The 15,037-nt window shown below is 49.1% G+C and overlaps 2 non-coding genes across 2 annotated transcripts; both read left to right on the forward strand.

Moving 5' to 3' along the window:
- Positions 1-6,194: 6,194 nt before the first annotated feature.
- LOC138084949 (U2 spliceosomal RNA) lies at positions 6,195-6,385 on the forward strand. The gene has a single exon (XR_011145344.1). It is a non-coding gene; the product is annotated as a U2 spliceosomal RNA (small nuclear RNA).
- Positions 6,386-14,271: 7,886 nt separating this feature from the next.
- Positions 14,272-14,462, forward strand: LOC138084941 (U2 spliceosomal RNA). Its single transcript, XR_011145336.1, has one exon. It is a non-coding gene; the product is annotated as a U2 spliceosomal RNA (small nuclear RNA).
- The last annotated feature ends 575 nt before the right edge of the window (positions 14,463-15,037 follow it).

A 15,037-nucleotide genomic window follows, 5' to 3' on the forward strand; every position in this document is an offset into this window, starting at 1 on the left:
GGATTGGGAAGATCTCCCGGAGAAGGAAACGGCAACCCACTCCAGTACTCTTGCCTGGAGAATCCCACGGACGGAGGAGCCTGGTAGGCTACATACAGACCATGGGGTCGCAAAGAGTCGGACACGACTGAGCGACTTCACTTTCACTTGTCACTTTCACTTGTTCACTCCACGGACAGACCTTGTCTTGCAGTACTTCCGGGAATGGTGCACCCCTCTGACGGAAACGAGAAAGGATGAACAACAGACTTGTTACATCTTTTTCAATGTCTTCCTCATCTTCTTGTTACTGGGTACAGATCTATACAGGGCTTTCTGTTTTGTTTTGCCAATGTGTGTTTTTCTATTTTCTTGTTTGGGCAGTTTAATTAGGAGTACTATTTCTTCTAAGGGTTATATCCATGCACCAATTTTATGTTAAATTTCTCTTTTATCTTTTAAAGCACTGTAATAAGGCTGTTTCCAGCTCCCTTAGTAGTTTTGTTTGTCTTTAGTACTAGATTATTTCTTCTATCCAGTGACAAGGCACTGCTCTCAATACCTAACAGAAATTTGAAACAGTTCAGGGTTGCTGGAGTCCCCAGGGGAAGACTCTCAGCTCTGGGAATTTTTTAAATTCAAGATTCCACCCAAGTGTGCTTCTCCTAAAAGAAGAAACTGAAGAACAGAAAGATTAAGGAGCTTGTCCAAAGTCACCCAGATAGAAATTAGCAGAAGTGAGCTGTGAAAAATCGTTGTACCACAGAAAACATCTACATTTCCTGGGCCTCCCACCCAAGGAGGAAACTGTCATTTGATTATCTGATAAGGGCGCTGAAACTGGCAACCTCACCCCACCTTTCACCCTTTGCCTTCGCCAGGAAAGGTGTTGGTGAACAAATGGGAAGGAGGTAGTGGGGCAAGTTGGGGGTGAAGGAAGGGGCCCAGTTTATCAGGACGACACCAGGTTGTGGACCTACCCAAGTCCAGTCTCCTTTAAATGGGAACTCCAGTCCCCACTTCCAAACCCACCCTGGGGCCCAGGGTCCCTTCCTCCATTAGTGACTATTTTATTTCCTGGCAGCCTCACCTCTGCAGCCCTTTCTGTCCACAAGATTACAGCCCAGGACAGAGTGCATTGGAGGATATGTTACAGAGAATATTTGAACATTCTTACTTTAAGTGTTCATAGATGGAGTGCTCATCAGGTTGAAGGTCTCAGTGCCTGCCCTCATGAAATGGACATTATAAACAGGAAGAGAGAGACACACACAATGACTCAAGAGGCTCATTTCAGATAGTGACACAAGCCATGAAGGAAAACAGGGAAATGTGCTGGAGAGTGACTGGTGACAGAGCTATTTTACATGGGGGAGGGGTGCTCATGAAGGCCTCTCCAATGGTGACATCAGAGGCAAGATTAATTGGCCAAGACTCAAGGAAGAATTCCAGACAGAAGGACAGACTAGCCGGCACCTATCTAGTTCCTCCCATTGGCTCCCTGTCCTGGGTCAGATTCCAGTTGCTGACTGATGTTCTTTGTCAGAGCTGGATCCCCACCAGACTAACTGCTGAGCCCAGAAGTTGGTTCTTCACAACCACAGTTCTGTAGTGCCCAGCACTGTGCTGGCCACACAGTAGGCAATCAGGAACTCTTCCATGTTTCACGACTACTTGATGGATTGACTAAATATACTCAAGGAGTTCCTTGAGTGTCAGAACCAAGCACCCAGCCTTAGTTGGGAGTTTCCTGGTCTGTGGTCCTTGAGACCTTGGGTGTTGGGAGGGATACCTATAAAACCCTGCACTTTCAGGAAAGGTCTGGGTAATACTGAACTCTCAGGACTTTACTGGGGAGGAGAGAGTTCTTGGAGGAGAAAATCAGAGGCCATGGGAAGGATGGAACTGGAGAGAGAGGCTGCCCCCGCCAAGCAAAGCCTGGCGGGCTGAACCCTGGACTGAGAGTCATCATGAGTCCTGTCCTGTCAAGTAAACTGCCTTGAAAAAGCCACCTCGCCCTGGGAGCCTTGGTTTCCTCTGCATGCAATGAGGGGCTTAGATGATTCCAGCTCCATTTCCCCAAAACAGCCCAGGCTCTGAAGTAGGGGAAAGTACAGGATGGGTGGAGCTCACCTAGGAAGAAGCTGAGGACATCCTTGTCTCCAAAGCATCCCAACTGAGTACCTGAGTGCAAAACTGAAGGGAGGAGAGGAGTCTGCAGGAGGAGGGATGGGAGGGGAGTGGAAGTCCAGCAGCGGCTTCAGACTGGAAATCACAAAGAGCCATGTTTCAAATGGCAGCTATGCTTCCTCAAGAATAAAACAAAGAGGGAATTCCTTGGCTGTCCACTGGTTACAATTCTCTTCTTCCGCAGCCCAGGGCACTGGTTACGTCCCTGGCTGGGGATTTAACATCTCAAGGCCAAAAAATAAATAAATAAAATGGGGGAAACACAACCTACTAATTAGAATGAGTGTGAAAAAAAAGAAAGAAAGTAAGAAAAACTGTGGGAAGGGGGTCTTAGAGACCCTTTTCTCCCACCAGGGGCCCATTCAGACGTAACTCACCCAAAACCAAGTCCCAGAGTCCAGGCCAGGGCGGAAAAGGAGCAGATGCTGCCCTCTGGTGGATGAGTCTGTCACTGCCTAAGTCTGAAGAAAAGGGGAGGAGTCGAGTTGGACAGGTTCCTTTCTTTCCTTCTGGGGTCTTTTTGTTTGTTTCTTTTTCTGGCCATGCCACCCAGTTTGTGGGACCTTAAATCCCATACCAGGTATTGAGCCCTTGCCCTTAGCAGTGAAAGCGTGGAGTTCTAACCTCTGAACTGCCAGGGAATTCCCCTGGAGTCATCCTTTCAGACAGGACCTTCACTACAGTTTGAGGTTAAGAATAGAAAAGCCACCCTTTTCAAGTGGTTTTTGTGGAGGTAAGATCAGATGTAAATGAACATTTTCTGAGCAGGAAATCTGATTTCAGTGACATTTCTTATGCTTTTACTGAGGGCCTAATAGCTGGTGCTGGGAAGGCAGAGGTGGGAGGAGGCTGGAGGCTGGAGAAGGTTGTGAAGAGGCAATTGCAGCAGGTTGTGGTCTCTTAGGAGACAGATCCACATGGGGACAGATTCCAGCGTCCATCTACACAGGACACTGGCACTTGGGGAGACCTTGGCCTCAGGAGGAGCCTTGGGTGATCAGCAAGAAACAGCAGCCAGAGCCCCAAGAGAGTGACAGTACCATAGGAGCAACAGCCAACAACTTCGAGGAGGAGGAGGAGGAACAAGCCCACCAGAGAGAGACAGAGAGGTGAGTTGAGGGGCGAGAATCAGGCTCACGCTGTGCAGGGAACTCGCTGTCTGCCAGTTATCCAAGCTGAGAGACTCTTTAGAGCTTTCACAATAGGAGCCAATCCCCAGAGACTTTATTGGTTTGACTGAAAAAAAGAATTTACTTATCTGGCTGTATCCGGTCTTAGTTGTGGCACACAGGCTCCTGAGCACTCCTGAGACTTAGTTGCCTCGAAGCATGGGGGAATCTTAGGTCCAGACCAGGAATCAAACTGTGTCCCCAGCATAGGGAGGCGAATGCTTAACCACTGGACCACCAGAAAGTCCCTGATTCAGCTTCTTGATTTCATAGATTTCTGTCAAGTCACCCATGTTGTTTGACCCACATTGGGAGGGGGCATAGCTTTGAACGGATGCATGCTAAAATTTGGGAATTTGCCAGTATCATGTAGCTGCTAAGTTGCTTCAGTTGTGTCCGACTCTGTGCGACCCCATAGACGGCAGCCCACCAGGCTCCTCCGTCCCTGGGATTCTCCAGGCAAGAACACTGGAGTGGGTTGCCATTTCCTTCTCCAAGTATCATGTAGAGGACTTGATAAAAACAGAGCTGGGGCCTCCTTCCAGAATTTCTGATCAAGAAATTAGAAGAATTTGTCAGTCCCATGCTAAGCACATTATACATTGTCTCATCGGACCCTCAACCATTCATTCAACCCTTATTCATCAAGAGTCAAGTACGTTCAGAGCACTACCATAGGTGCTGATAGTACACCTGCAAACAAAATAGTTACCCATCAAGGTGAAAGACAATACAGGACTAATGGCTGTATATTTGTGAATATACCTACATTCTATATGTCTGTGTCCATATCTACATGTATATCTATGCCATGTGAGCATAATGGGTGTCAAAGCAACGTGGCAGCCCAGCAGAAATATAAGACCAGGGAAAGTGGGATATGAAACAGGAATCCTCAGGGTGAGTAGGTAGAGATAGTTCACAAGACTGTAAATTGGAATTAAATGCCTATTTTACAGGCAAGAAGTAACTTTCCCTAGGGTATACTCAACAAGACATCCCCCTGTGCTTTCATTTCCGTGGGCAGATTCACTAGTACCCTCATCAGAGAGGCATTCTTAACATCCCCAGTTAGAATATCAGGACCCCTGGTTAGCAGGATACTAGAATGCCAATCCTGACTTCTTTTCACATTAGGCAAGTTTCTTAGCCTCTCAGCACTTCCATCTGTAACAATGCTTTCAATAAATATATGTCACAAACATAACTTTTTCCCCTTAGGCCATGCTGTGTGGCTTTTGGAATCCCAGTTCTCTGGGCTCCTGCACTGAAAATACTGAAGCCTAACCACTGGACCACCAAGGAATCCCTTCCCAGGTAAATTTAAATATTCTTAGGCATATAAAAAAATAAAGAGGAGTGAGTGAAATTAAGTTTAATATGTTCTTTACTCAAGATATCTCAAATTCTGGTGGTCCAGTGGTTAGAACTCCATGCTTTCCAATGACAAGGGCAGGGGGTTCCATCCCTCTTCCGGGTTCTGGCAAACTCTTGCAAAACCCCCACAAACAAAACCCAATGTCTAAAATATCATTTCAATATGTTAATATTATTATCATTACAGAGATTTTTTTTTTTTTTTTTTACAATTTTTAATACTAAGTCTTTGAAATCCCCATGTGTTTTTTCCACTTTCAGTACCTCTGAATTGGGAGGAACCACCAGCCCAGACTCTGATGCTGGAAGGGATTGGGGGCAGGAGGAGAAGGGGACGACAGAGGATGAGATGGCAGGATGGCATCACCGACTCGATGGACATGAGTTTGGGTGAACTCCGGGAGTTGGTGATGGACAGGGAGGCCTGGCGTGCTGCAATTTATGGGGTTGCAAAGAGTCGGACACGACTGAGCGACTGAACTGAACTGAACTGAACTGACCAGCCCAGAGTTCTCTGGCTGCATGTGGCTAGTGGGTATGACGGCTCAGATCAACGGAATGTTTCCTGTTGTTTAGTCGCTGTGTCCGACTGTTTGGGACCTTGTGACCCGCCAGGCTCCTGCGTCCATGGGATTTCCTAGGCAAGAACACAGTCCTGGGTTTCCATTTCCTCCTCTAGTGGATCTTTCCGACCCAGTAATCGAGCCCGTGATTCTTGTCTTGCAGGCGGATTCTTGACAATCTGAGCCACCAGCGAGGCCCACAGCTGAGGAGGAGGGGTAGGGAAACGAGGGCCTAGGCGGAGGGAGCTTTCGGTAGGAAGCCCGGGATCGCTTTGGTTCGTAGAAGCAACAAAGGACAAGGGCGCTGGAGTTGGAGTGAACCCCTCACGCGGCCCAGCACCGCCCTCCGCATCCACACGCCCCCTCCCTTCCCCACTGTGGGCCATCCGCCTTCCGCCTGGCCGGGAAGCCCCCTCCACACACCCGACCCTACGGAGCCCCTCTCTCCGCACACTGCAGTCCGGGCGTTTCTGGCGAGTGAGTCTTGCGACCTTGGCTTCAGGAAAACTCTCGGCCAACAGCTCGTCGCACGGGTCCCTCTCGCCGGCCACCCCGCACCCTCTCCGGTCGGGTGTCTCCTCTCCACTAGCACCAAGGACGAGCTCCCCTGCCGCCGCCCGGAGGCCGTCCCCAGGGCGCTGCGGTCCCGCCGGAGCCACGCCTTCTTGGCGACAGAGGGCGGGGCATGCAGATTCGAGACGGCGCTTCCGCCAGAGAACCACAAAGCCACAGCGGATGCGGAATTTCTCGTTTACAATGTGGAGAATCCAACTTCTGCTCGAGCGTCTGGTGTAGCGCCGCCAGAGCACTGTCAACGAGCCCAAGGAAGGGAGACCTGGAGTGAGCGGGGACCCGGTCACCCTGAGTGCAACATGCACGACAGCAGGACGGTGACAGCGACGGTCGGTGCGACAGCATCGCTTCTCGGCCTTTTGGCTAAAATCAAGTGTAGTATCTGTTCTTATCAGTTTAATATCTGATACGTCCTCTATCCGAGGACAATATATTAAAAGGACTTTTGGAGCAGGGAGTTGGAATAGGAGCTTGCTCCGTCCACTCCGAGTATCGACCTGGTATTGCAGTATCTCCAGGAACGGTGCACCCTTTCGGGGACCCTTAAGGAAGTACCCAAAGGCAGAAATCGGCTTTTTCTCTGAAATCACTCAGGTTGAGAGCTTGGTTTTTTGTTTTCCTACAGTTTGGCAGGTGTAGTTTAAAACGTATGCTTAAGTCTCTACTTTCCTGAAAATTACTGCTTTCTGCCTTACCAGTCGTGGGAAACTGGTTTTCCCGCTCTCATTTCTCACTTCATACAAGCTATGCCCCCACCTTCTTTTAATCTCTAACATTACTTCTGTGTTTTGTTTCCTGTTTTCAAGCAGTTCCTGCTCAGAAACACCGGATTCTTCCTGGAGGCGAGGTTAAAATGATGGGCTTTCCACTCAGTGTGTCCGTTGTACTGGGATTTCATTTATCCAGGTGACTGACTGACAAGCAGAGGTCAGTGCCACTGACGGAGTTGTGTTATTCCTTAGAGTTCTGAGGAGAAGAGGGCCTAAAGTAAGACCACTGTGTCTTTTGGATACACAAGGCAGGCTTTGAGGTTAGCACAAAGTTCAGATCATGAATAAGCCAGAACGAACGACTCTTGCTGAGGGTGAAGGAGAAGAGTGAAAAAGCTGGCTTAAAACTCAGTACTGGACTTCCTTCCTAGCCCAGTGATTAAGAATCCGCTTGGAAATGGCAAGGGATAGGTTCAATTCCTGGTCCAGGAATATTCCACATGCCCTGAGGCAACTAAGCCTCTTTGACACAACTACCAAGCCTGTACTCTAGAGCCCATGAACCACAATTAGAGAGTAGTCCCCGCTGGTAACTAGAGAAGACTCTAGCATCAACAAAGACCCAGTGCAGTCAAAAATATATAATTAATTTTGAAAAAAAACCTTCAATAGTAGAAACACTAAGGTCATGACATCTAGCCCCATCACTGCATTGCTAATTGAAAGGGGGAAATGTGGAAGCAGTGACAGATTTCCTCTTCTTGGGCTCTAAAATCACTGAGGATGGTGACTGCAGCCAGGAAATCAGATGATTGCTTCTTGGCAGGAAAGCTACGACAACCTAGACAGCGTGTTAAAAAGCAAAGACATCACTTTTTTGACAATGGTCCCTATAGTCAAGGCTATGTATGGTCTTTCCAGTAGTCACGGAGGGATGTGAGAGCTGGGCTATAAAAATGTCAGAGGCCAAAGAATTTTGGAACTGTGGTGCTGGAGAAGACTCCTGAGAGTCCCTTGGATCGCAGGGAGATCAAACCAGTCCATCTTAAAGGAAATCAACCCTGAATTCTCCTTGGAAGCACTGACACTGAAGCTGAAGCTCCAATACATTGGTCACCTGATGGGAAGAACCCACTCCCTGGAAAAGACTGTGATGCTGGGAAAGACTGAAGGCAGGAGAAGGAAGACAGAGGATGAGATGATTGGATGGCATCACCACATCAATGGACATGCGTTTGACCAACTCCAGGAGATACTGAAGGACCGGGAGGTCTGGGCGTGATGCAATCCACGGAGATGCATAGAGTCAGACAGGACTTAGCAACCGAACACCACGAAACAACACCACATCCTCTATGCCAGGACATTTTAGTAAATGGATGTTTGGAGCAGGGAGTTGGAAGAGAACCTTACTCCGTCCACTCCACCCATTGACTTGGTATTGTAGTACCTGCAGGAATGGTGCAGCCTCTCAGGGGAAAGAGAAAGTATGAACAACAGGCTTGTTACATCTTTTTCAGTGTTTTCCTTGTTTTGCTCTGCGTACCTGTCTCACGTGAAGGTTTCTGTTTTGTTTTACCAACGTGTGATTTTCTGTTGCCCTGTTGGGGTGGTTTACCTAGGAGGGTACTGTTTCTTGTGAGGCTCATATCCATGGATCAATATTATGCAAATTTTCCTTTAACTTTCAAACTACTGTAATAAGGAGGTGTCCAGATCTCTTACTACTTTTGTTTCTTTTTCATACGGGATTATTTTTTCTATCCTGTGAACGAGGCACTGCTCCCAACACCTAACAGATCTCTGAAACAGTGTGGGTTTGCTGGAGTCCCCAGAGGAAGATCCTAAGCTCTAGGAATTTTTTAAACTCTCCGCTCCACCCAAGTGTATTTTCCCTAAAAAAAAAAAAGCTGAAGAACAGAAAGGTTAAGTAACTTGTGAAAGTCACCCAGCTAGAAATTAGCTGAAGTGGGCTGTGAATATCTGTTTCACAGATATTGTTTCCTCGACAATCTTTGAAACTTCCTAGCTCCTCTCTTCCATCTCCTGGGCCTCTCACCCAAGAGGGAACCTGTCACTTGATTAAAGATAAGAGACCTGAAACTGGCAGTCTCTCCCCCCGTCCTTCACCCTTTCCCTTTGCCAGGAAAGGCATTGACAAAAAATGGCAAGGAGGAAGTGGACAAAGTGGGGGTGAAGGAAGGGACCCAGCTTGTCAGGGCAACACTGGGGCCTGGCCCAGTCCAGTATCCTTTAAATGGGAATTCCAGTCCCCATCTCCACATCCAGCCTGGAGCCCATGGGGAAAGGGACCTGGAATCATCTTCCTCCATTAATGACTATTTTGTTTCCTGGCAGCCTCACTTCTGCAGGCCTTAAGCCCAGGACAGAGTGCACTGGAGGATTCCCTAGAGAGAACATTCAGACCTTCTTACTTTGAGCATTCATGGATGGAGTGCCTGCCAAGTTGAAGGCCTCAGTGAAATGGATAAGGACCTGCCCTCACAGGGTGAACATTAGAGTAAGAAATAGGGAGACAGACAGTGACTCTAGAGGGTCATTTCAGATAGTGACATAAGCCATCAAGGAAAATAAAACAGGGAAATGTGCTGGCGAGTGACTCAAGGGAGAGCTATTTTACGTGGAGGAGGGGTTGCTCATGAAGGTCTCTCCAATGGTGACATCAGAGGCAAGTTTAAGTGGCCAGGAGGCAAGGAAGCATTCCAGACAGAAGGACAGACTAGCCGGGACCTACCTGCTTCCTCCCACTGGCTCCCCGACCTGGGTCAGATTCCAGTGGCTCTGTGGAGGGTCTTCCTCAGAGCTGTCTCCCCACCAGACTAAGCGTTGAGCCAGAAGCTGGTTGTTCTCAGATGCAGTTCCACAGTGCCCAACACTGTGCCTGCCACCCAGTAGGCAATCAGGAAATCTTCCATGATTCATGACTACATGACGGATTGACTAAATGTACTCAAGAGTTTCCTTGAGTGTCGGAACCAAGCACCCAGCCTTAGCTGGGAGTTTCCTGGTCTGGGGTTCCTGACACCTTGGGGGTTGGGAGGGATACCTAAAACACCTGTATTTCCAGGCAAGGTCTGGGTAATACTGAACCCTCAGGCCTTACTGGGGAAGAGGGATTTCTTAGAGGAGAAAAACAGAGGTCATGAGAGGGATAACCCTGGAGAGAGAGGCCCTTCCTTAAGGCCTGGTGGACTACACTCTGGGATCAGAGTCATCATGATCCTGTCCTGACAAGTGAACTGGCTTGGAAAAGCCACCTGCCCCCTTGGAGCTTTGGTTTCCTCAACATGTAATGAGGAGCTTAGATGATTCCAGGTCCCTTTCCCCAGGACAACGCAGGCTCTGGAGTAGGGGAGGGTACAGGGTGGGTGGAGCTCACTGAGGAAGCTCTGAGGGCATCCTTGTCTCCACTGCATCCCAACTGAGGACCTGTCTGAGTGCACAACTGAAGGGAGGAGAGGAGTCTGCAGGAGGAGGGATGGGAGGGAAGATGAGGTCCAAGAGCGGCTTCCGCCAGGGAATGACAAAGACACGAATTTCAAATTCCTGCTTCGCTTCCTCAAGAATAAATTGGAGAGGGAATTCCCCAGTGGTCCAGGGTTACAATTCTGTTCTTCCACTGTACAGGACACAGGTTACATCCTTGGTTTGGGAAATAAGATTTCAAGGCCAAGAAGAGAAGGAATAAAATGGGGAGAACACAACCTACTCCTTTGAATGTGAAAGAAAAACTGAGGGGGAGGGGCCCTTAGACACCCTTTTCGCCCTGCCAGGGGCCCATTCACAGGCAACTCATCCAAAACCAAGTCCCAGAGTCCAGGCCAGGGCAGATAAGAAACAGATGCTGCCCCCTGGTGGATGAGTCTTCTCTCACTGCCTAATTCTGAAGCAAAGTGGTGTGGTGTTGGACAGGTTCCTTTCCCTCCTGAGGTTGGTTGGTTGTTTCTTTTTCTGGCCATGCCACCCAGCTTGTGGGATGTTAGATCCCCTACCGGGTATTGAGCCCTTCCCTTTGGCAGTGAAAGCATGGAGTCCTAACCACTGAACTGCCAGGGAATTCCCTTGGAGTCTTCTTTTCAGACTGGACGTTCACTGCGGTTTGAGGTTGGGAATGGAAAAACCACCCCTTTCAAGTGTTTTTGGTAGAGGTAAAATGAGATGTAAATGAACATTTTCTGAGCAGGAAATCTGATTTCAGTGACATTTCTTATGCTTTTCCTGAGGGTCTAATAGCTGGTGCCAGCAAGGCAGAGGTGGGAGGAGGCTGGAGGATGGATAAGGTTGCAGCAGGTTGTGGTCTCTTAGGAGACAATTCCACCGGGGGACAGATTCCAGCTTCCACCTTCACAGGACAGTGGCACCTGGGGAGACCTTGGCATCAAGAGGGCATTGGGTGATCAGGAAGGAACAGCAGTCATAGCCCCAAGAGGGTGACAGTGCCGTGGGAGCAACAGCCAACAGCTGCGAGGGGGGAGCAACAAGCCCACCAGAGAGAGACAGGGAGGTGAGTTGAGGGGAGAAAGCCAGACTCACGCTGTGCAGGGAACTCGCTGTCGGCCAGTTATCCGAGCTGAGGGAATCTTTAGAGCTTTCACAACAGGGGCCAATCCCCAGAGACCGTACATGTTTGATTCAGCTTTTTAAATGTGCATTTACTTTCTGGCTGTTTTGGGTCTTAGTTGTGACATACGGGCTCCAGAGCACTAGAGCAAATCTGTTGCCTTAGTTGCCTCGATGAGTGAGGGAATTTCAGTTTTAGACCAGGAATCAAACTGTGTCCCCTGCACGGGGAGGCGAATACTTAACCACTGGACCACCGAGAAGCCCCTGATTCAGCTTCATGATCTCATAGATTTCTGTCAAGTCACCCATGTTGTTTGGCCCACATGAATGGGTGCATGCTCGAATTTGGGGATTTGTCAGAATCATCTGGAGGACTTGATAAACACAGAGCTGGGGCCTCCTTTCAAAATGTCTGATTCAGAAATTTGAAGACTTTGTCAGACCCAGCCTAAGCACAGCATACATCGTCTCATTGGACCCTCATCCAGTCACTCAACACATATTCCTCAAAAATCAAGTATATTCAGAGCACTAGGTGCTCGGAATAGACCAGCAAACAAAAGGTTTACGATCAAGGTGAAAGACAATACAGCACTAATGGCTGTATATTTGTGAACATACCTACATTCTATGTGTCTGTGTCCATATCTACACGTGTATCTATGCCACGTGAGCATCATGGATGTCAAAGCCACTTGGCAGCCAACAGAAATACAAGACCAGGGAGAGCAGGATGTGAAACAGGAGGCTCAGGGTGAGTAGGTGTAGATAGTCTGCAAGACTTCAAATGGAATCATTTCTGTTTTACAGGCAGGAAGTGACTTTCCCCAGGATATACTCATTAAGACATTCCGACGTACTGCATTTCCTCGTGTAGCTTCACAAGTACCCTCATCAGAGAGGCGTTCTTATCATTCACAATTAAAATATCAGGGCTCCCGGTTTGAAACTCCTGAGGCCCCAGTGGATAGCAGGATGCTTGAATGCAAATCCTTACTTCTTTTCACATTAGGCAAGATGCTTAGCCTCTCAGCACTTCCATCTGTAACAGTGCTTTCAAGAAATATGTGAGGCACACGCACAACGGTTTTTTGTTTTTTGTTTTTTGTTTTTGATTTGGCCACACTGTGTGGCTTTTGGGATCCCAGTTCTCCAACGAAGGATGGAATGCAGTCTCCCACACTGCAAGCGCTCAGGCATAGCCTCTGAACCAAGAGGGTATTCCCCCCTGCAGGTAAATGCAAATATTCTTAGGCATATAAAAAAATTAAGAGAAGTTAGTGAAATTAAGTTTAATATGCTCTTTAACTCAAGATATCTCAGACATTCTCTGGTGGTCAGTGGTTAGAGCTCCATGCTTTCAATGACAAGGCAGGGAGGTTTCCATCCCATCCCTCCTCAGGGTTCTTGCAAACCCTCTGGCACACACCCTCCCCACCCCCCTCTACAAACCAGATACCACAAAATATTTCAATATGTAATTAATATCGACATCACAGAGATATGTTACAATTTTTAATACTAAGTCTTTGAAATCCCGTGTGTGTCTTCCACTTGAAAGTGGAAACCTTTGAATTCTTGGTACCTCTGGATTCAGTGGTACCTCTGAATTCGGAGGAACCACCTGCCCAGCGTTCCCTGGCTGCATGTGGCTAGTGGCTGTGACAGCTCAGATCAACAGAATGTTTCTTCTTGTTTTTAGTCTCTAAGTAGACAGCATATTGAAAAGCAGAGACATTACTTTGCCAACAAAGGTCCGTCTAGTCAAGGCTATGGCTTTTCCAGTGGTCATGTATGGATGTGAGACTTGGGACTGTGTAGAAAGCTGAGCGCTGAAGAATTGATGCTTTTGAACTGTGGTGTTGCAGAAGACTCTTGAGAGTCCCTTGGACTGCAAGGAGATCCAACCAGTCCATTCTGAAGGAGATCAGCCCTGGGTGTTCTTTGGAAGGAATGATGCTAAAGCTGAAACTCCAGTGCTTTGGCCACCTCATGCGAAGAGCTGACTCATTCGAAAAGACTCTGATGCTGGGAGGGATTGGGGGCAGGAGGAGAAGGGGACGACCGAGGATGAGATGGCTGGATGGCATCACCGATTCGATGGACGTGAGTTTGAGTGAACTGCGGGCGATGGTGCTGGACAGGGAGGCCTGGCGTGCTGCGATTCATGGGGTCGCAAAGAGTCGGACACGACTGAGCGACTGAACTGAACTGAACTGAGTGTCCGACTCTTTGGGACCCTGTGATCCGCCAGGATCCTCTGTCCACTGGATTTCCTAGGCAAAAATACCGGAGTGGGTTGCAGTTTCCTCCTCCAGGGGATCTTCCGACCCAGGAGTCGAACCCAGGTTTCCTGCCTTGCAGGCGGATTCTTGACAATCTGAGGCCCCAGCGAAGCCTACAGCTGGGGAGGACAGGCAAGGAAACGAGGTCCTTGGCGGAGGGAGCTTTCGGTAGGAAGCCCGGGATCGCTTTGGTTCCTAGAGGCACCGAAGGACGAGGGCGCTGGAGTTGCAGTGAACCCCTCCCGCGGCCCGGCCCCGCCCTCCGCATCCACACGCCCCCTCCCTTCCCCACTGTGGGCCATCCGCCTTCCGCCTGGCCGGGAAGCCCCCTCCACACACCCGACCCTACGGAGCCCCTCTCTCCGCACGCAGAGGCCTCTGTAACACACTGCAGCCCGGGCGTTTCTAGCGAGTTGAGTGTCTTCAGGAAAACTCTCGGCCAACAGCTCGTCGCACGGGTCCCTCTCGCCGGCCACCCCGCACCCTCTCCGGTCGGGTGTCTCCTCTCCACTAGCACCAAGGACGAGCTCCCCTGCCGCCGCCCGGAGGCCGTCCCCAGGGCGCTGCGGTCCCGCCGGAGCCACGCCTTCTTGGCGACAGAGGGCGGGGCATGCAGATTCGAGACGGCGCTTCCGCCAGAGAACCACAAAGCCACAGCGGATGCGGAATTTCTCGTTTACAATGTGGAGAATCCAACTTCTGCTCGAGCGTCTGGTGTAGCGCCGCCAGAGCACTGTCAACGAGCCCAAGGAAGGGAGACCTGGAGTGAGCGGGGACCCGGTCACCCTGAGTGCAACATGCACGACAGCAGGACGGTGACAGCGACGGGCGGTGCCACAGCATCGCTTCTCGGCCTTTTGGCTAAGATCAAGTGTAGTATCTGTTCTTATCAGTTTAATATCTGATACGTCCTCTATCCGAGGACAATATATTAAAAGGATTTTTGGAGCAGGGAGTTGGAATAGGAGCTTGCTCCGTCCACTCCACGCATTGACCTGGTATTGCAGTATCTCCAGGAACGGTGCACCCCTTTGGGGACACTCACGGAAATACCCAAAGGCAGAAACTGGCCCTTCCCTGTAAAGCGTTTGGCTATCTCAGCGAAGTTTTCTTTTCTTTTTATTTTTTCTCGGGGAGGTTTTCAAGTTTGCCTACATGCTGATTATTGTAAGAGGGTAAAATGCCAACGCTGGAGCTTAAAACTTGCCTGCTCTATCCAGTTCTCTAAGAGGGTCTTTAGTTCATTAGCCTAAGTGCAGCTGCTTTTAACCCTTCATTTTCACTCTGGAGTGAGATCTTCTGTCTGTACACACTTGCCTTCTCCTGCTATCTCTAAGGTCACTCCTGTATTCATGTCTTCTGACTTCAGGCAGTTCCCACTTCAAGCCACCGAGATCCATTTGGAGTCTAGGTTAAAATGGTGGGCTTTATCCATTCATCTGCTGATGGACATCTAGGTTGTCTTCCATGTCCTGGCTATTATAAACAGTGCTGCGATGAACACTGGGGTACATGTGTCTTTTTCTATTCTGGTTTCCTCAGTGTGTATGCCCAGCAGTGGGATTGTTGGGTCATAAGGCAGTTCTATTTGCAATTTAAGGAATCTC

The sequence above is a fragment of the Capricornis sumatraensis genome, chromosome 8 (genome assembly GCF_032405125.1).
Source record: "Capricornis sumatraensis isolate serow.1 chromosome 8, serow.2, whole genome shotgun sequence".
Lineage (NCBI taxonomy): Eukaryota > Metazoa > Chordata > Mammalia > Artiodactyla > Bovidae > Capricornis > Capricornis sumatraensis.